Below are 5,550 nucleotides of genomic sequence, written 5' to 3'. Positions count from 1 at the left end.
GTGTCATTGCTGTATGTCACGCTGCTGATGTCAGTGCTCTCTATCACGGTGCTGGTGTCAGTGCTGTATATCACGGTGCTGGTGTCAGATCACTCTATCACGGTGCAGGTGTCATTGCTGTATGTCACACTGCTAATGTCAGTGCTCCTGTCAGGAACTTACCAGCAATGGACAGGCACAGCTGCGTGCACACAGGCGTCGGCGCGTGTTTCCTGCGCGTTCGCGTTCAATGAAGTTTCCTATGAGTTAACCCTGCCTGAGTCGCTTAGGATTCACCCTGTATTTCATGTGTCACTGCTGAAACCTGCCGTCCCTGATCCTTTTCCTGATAGAGGAACTAGAACTCCAGAGCCCATCTTAGTGGATGGAAACGAGGAGTATGAGGTGGAGGCCATCCTCGATTGCAGAAGAAGACAGGGACGTATTCAGTTTTTGATTAAATGGAGGGGGTTTGGGCCGGAGAACAATTCCTGGGAACCTGACAGCAATATCCATGCCAGGCGGTTAATTCGTGCATACTTATCTGCCCACCCAGAGAAGAGGGACTTGTTGGGCATCCGGAGGCTGCCCCTTGGGAGGGGGCAATGTCAGGAACTTACCAGCAATGGACAGGCACAGCTGCGTGCACACAGGCGTCGGCGCGTGTTTCCTGCGCGTTCGCGTACGCGTTCGCGTGTGCGTTAGTGTGCATGTTCGCGCGAGCGTTCGTGCGCACGCTCGTTTGCACGGTCGTGAGTGGCGTGCGTGCGCTACTTGCCGCCACTGAACACTTAAAGGTTCCCCAAGTGCGCCGGTGCGGCGCTGTTTTGTCTCAGCTCCTGTGTTTCTGAATACCTGATCCTGAACCTGATTACCTGTTACCGACCCGGCTTCGCTTGACCTCTCTGCCTTCTCCAAACCCGACCCGGCCTGCCTGACCTCGCTACCTCTACTGCCTGTGATTTCGTTGCCGACCTCTGCCAGTTTTACCGACACTTCTCCTGCCTACTGTTATCACCTGTCTGCTTGCCTACTGACCCGGACCGTCTGACCCTGCTCCAGCCTACTGTCTGTTCAGCCCTCGGCTTCTGAAACTACTACTTGCATTTCTCAGCCTTCCAGTAACCATCAGTCGCTCAAGACTTCCAAGGAATCTCCGCTCTGCTATCAGTTCCAGCGGCCCTATCCAGCAGGCACTCCTACCCACTGTGCTCTCGAGACCTCTGTTCCCATTCCAGCGGCTCCTGAACCAGCGTTGTAAGAGAGGTCTCCTCCTACAAGTCGGGCTTCAACACCAGGACCCTAACAGTACGAAACAGCCATGACTGAGCCCGCAGGAGAGACCTCTCCCATGAAGGAGATCTGCACGCATCTGGCGGCCCTTACCCAGGCTGTAAAATCGCTGCAGGATGGCTACGCCAATGTCATGGTCGGTCCCGAGTCCCAGCAGCCCGTGGAAGACTTACCCACAATGTTGGTCCGTTGAGCGCTGATAGGTCTTCCCGGGCGCGCGTTAACGCGAACGGTCGCACGCGGGTGCGAGCAGGCACGATCGGGCGCACGCGGGTGCGCAGGGTTGCAAACGTGCGCACGCGGGTGCGCGGGGTCACGGTCGGTTGCACGGTTTGACGTGGGCGCGAACGGACGTGCCGTGCGACCGCCCTTGGCGCCCAGAAGGCTTCTTAAGTGATTCATTCTAGTGGCCCGTTGCTGTCCTGTCTACAGCGTTCCTGAGAGTTGCCTCTGATTACCTGATTGTTCCTGTCTCTGATCCACCTCGGCTTGTTCCTGATTATCCTGCCTGCTGCCAGCCCTGACCTTCGGACCTCCTGACTATTCTTCTGCCTGCTCCTTCGGTACCTCTGCTGCCAGCCCGTTGACGACCCGGCTTGTGTTTACCCCGCTTCTGCCTGCTGTTCCAGTCCGTGTTCTGTGACCACCGCTGCCTGCCGCCTGCCTGTCAGCTCTTCCGGTGTGCCCACCTGCTTGCTGCCAGCTGCTGATCTCCAGCCGTTCCAGAGTCACCTGTCTTCTTCCACTACTGTCTGACGCCAGTTCCTGGACCAGGCCCACCTACACGGACTTGGCACTTGTGCCCTCTGCCCTCCAGAACCCCTGTTCTCACTCCCAGGGGGTCTCGAGCCAGAGGCTTACGAGAGGCCGCTCCCTGCACTCCGGGCTCTCACCACCAGGTACGTGACAGTACAGGACAGCCATGTCCGAGCCCACGCAGGGAGCGTCTCCAATGGACGAACTTTGCCACCATCTCGCAGGCCTCACTCAAGCAGTGAAGAGTTTACAGGAGGGCTACAGTCAACTGGAGGAACGGGTCCAGGCCCTGTCCGCCTCCTCTCCTGCTTCTTCCGGATCTTCCGCTCCTCCTGCCGTAGTTATGTTGCCACCCGAACCCAGGGTGCCTACACCCGAGAGATTCTCCGGAGATCGAGGGAAATTCCGGTCTTTTCGGAACTCATGTGAACTGTTCTTTGCTCTACAGCCGAGGACCTTCTCCCTCGAGGCCACCAAGGTGGGCTATGTGATCTCCTTGCTAACCGGTGAACCTCAGTCTTGGGCCCACCGTCTACTTGAAAAGAAGGATCATTCCCTTGAAACCTTGGACATCTTCTTCCAGGCCATGTCGCGGTTATACGAAGACCCTCAGCTAACCGCCACCGCTGAAGCTGCCCTGCATTCGCTGCAGCAAGGTTGCCGGCCTGTAGAGGACTACATGTCGGAGTTCCGACGCTGGAGCTCTGACACGGACTGGAATAACGCAGCATTACGTTATCAGTTCCGGATGGGCCTATCGGAACCGTTGAAGGATGAGCTCGCCCGAGTGGGCATTCCAGAGACTCTAGAAGCCTTAGTGGAGCTGGCAATCCAAATTGACAGACGGCTGAGAGAACGCCGCCTGGAGCGGTCTTCAACCACTTCCCGTCCGGTATGGATGCTTCCTCGAGTCCCCAGCTCTCCTCATTTCACCCCTCCTGCTGTCACCACGACCAGTCAAGACCTCCCTGAGCCCATGCAGCTGGGCTTACTCCGGCCCTCCTTAACGCCTGAAGAACGCCAGCGCCGCCGGGAAGGAAATCTCTGCCTCTACTGTGGTGGGTCTGGACACTTCGTGCGCAATTGCCCTGCTAAGCTCCGTAAGTCCCTCTTCGTTTCTCCTGCCCTTACATTAGACTGTCCTAGTGCTGCCTCCCATTTGACTGTGTCCATTTCCTTGCAGCTACCAGGAGGGAACGTCCTGACCAACGCCATTATTGACTCGGGTGCTTGCAGTGGCTTTATGGACTTAACCTTTGCCTCTAAACATAACATCCCACTTCGGCCCAGGGCAAGGGGACTTTCTATACATCTGGCCGATGGTTCTACCCTCAAGTCCGGACCTGTTACCCAGCAGACTCAGCCCCTGTTAACCACTATTGCCGGAACCCATCAAGAATTACTTTGTCTGGACATTATCACTTCTCCTCTCTTCCCTATCATTCTCGGCATGCCCTGGCTGAGGGCACATAACCCCCTTGTTGACTGGACCACCGGGGAGCTGAGATTTCCATCACCTTACTGCCTCCAACACTGCCTGTCGGGAGCCGACCAGGCCTCTTCCTCTTCTTTGCTCTGTCTGGAAGTTGACGAAGAAACCCGCCAAGTTGTACCTGCTGCCTACCATGATTACCTAGATGTGTTTAGCAAGAAGGGTGCAGAGACCTTACCCCCTCACAGGCCATACGACTGTCCCATTGAATTACTTCCTGGGGCAGAAATTCCCTTTGGGAGGATCTTCCCGCTATCAGAGACTGAGTTGGTGACCTTGAAGTCCTACCTGGACGATAATCTCAGGAAGGGATTTATTCGTCCCTCCACTTCACCGGCGGGAGCAGGGATCTTTTTCGTAGAAAAAAAAGACCAGACCCTGCGCCCCTGCGTTGACTACCGGGCCCTTAATAAAATAACGATCAAGAACCGTTATCCCCTACCACTCGTGCCGGAGCTGTTTCAGAGACTGGGGTCAGCGGCAGTATTTTCAAAATTAGATCTCAGAGGGGCTTACAATCTGGTCCGCATCCGTGATGGCGACGAGTGGAAGACTGCCTTTCGTACTCGCTTCGGGCACTTCGAGTACCTTGTCATGCCCTTCGGTTTATGTAACGCTCCCGCCACGTTCCAGCACTTTATCAATGATATTTTTAGGGACTATCTAGACCTGTTCGTCATTACCTACTTGGACGACATCCTGATCTTTTCCTCTTCTCTGGCAGAACACCCGGAGCATGTCAGGAAGGTACTATCCCGACTTCGTCGGCATGGGTTATACGCCAAGCCGGAGAAATGTACCTTTGAGCAATCAAGTATTCAATTCCTGGGGCTGATAATTTCTGTAGATGGCATCGAGATGGACCCTCAGAAGGTCTCCGCTATCCGAGATTGGCCCGCTCCCACCGACAGAAAAGGGGTCCAGCGTTTCGTGGGATTCGCAAATTTCTATAGGAAATTTATTAAGGGGTTCTCTACTATTATAGCCCCCATCACCAGACTGACCAGGCAGAGCCTGAAATTTCAATGGTCTCCAGAGGCTCAGGAAGCCTTCTCCACCCTGAAGGACTTATTTGTGTCGGCTTCCATCCTCAAACACCCTGATCCAACCCGACCCTATATCTTAGAGGTTGATGCCTCTGAGATCGCGGTTGGGGCGATTCTCTCCCAGAGACATGGGCCTAGGGCCCGCTTGCACCCAGTAGCATTCTTCTCCCGCAAGCTAACTGAAGCTGAGGCAAATTATGATGTCGGAGATCGAGAGCTATTGGCCATTAAAGCGGCCCTCGAGGAATGGCATTACCTACTGGAGGGAGCTACACATCCAATCCTCATCTACACGGATCACAGAAACCTGGAATACTTGAAGTCCGCCAAGAGGTTGAAACCACGCCAGGCCAGATGGGCTCTTTTCTTTTCCAGGTTTCTGTTCCACATAACTTATCGTCCGGGTTCCAAAAACACCAAACCGGACGCCCTGTCCCGAATGTACAATGAGCCAGAGACCTCTCCACATCCGGATACCATCCTGGCCCCAGGGAACTTTCTTCTTCTTCAGGCCGATTTGTTGTCCCTGATTAAGCAAGTCTCCGTTGGTGCCACTCCTCCACCTAATGTCACACTCTTGACCCAAGATGAACTTCTCTGGCATGAAGACAAAATTTTTGTCCCCCAGGAGGCTCGGGTGCCAGTCCTCAGTGCATGTCATGACCACCCGTTGGCCGGCCATTTCGGCGCCCTCAAGACCACTGAGTTGGTCCAGCGCACCTTTTGGTGGCCCCAGCTGAGATCCGACTGCAAGAGGTATGTGGAGGCTTGTGCCATTTGCATCCGTAATAAAAGCAGCAAGTCCAGGGCCTGGGGTCTGATGAAACCATTACCTGTTCCAGAGAGGCCTTGGCGAATGATTTCGATGGATTTCATCGTAGAGCTTCCTCCATCAGAAGGCCACTCCACGATCTTCGTGGTGGTGGATAGGCTAACCAAGATGGCCCACTTCCTGCCGATGAAGGGCACCCCGTCCGCTGCAGA

This window comes from Lithobates pipiens, unplaced genomic scaffold (genome assembly GCF_037356315.1).
Source record: "Lithobates pipiens isolate NorthernLeopardFrog02 unplaced genomic scaffold, aLitPip1_a1.2 Scaffold_23, whole genome shotgun sequence".
Lineage (NCBI taxonomy): Eukaryota > Metazoa > Chordata > Amphibia > Anura > Ranidae > Lithobates > Lithobates pipiens.
This window is presented reverse-complemented; position numbering follows the sequence as displayed.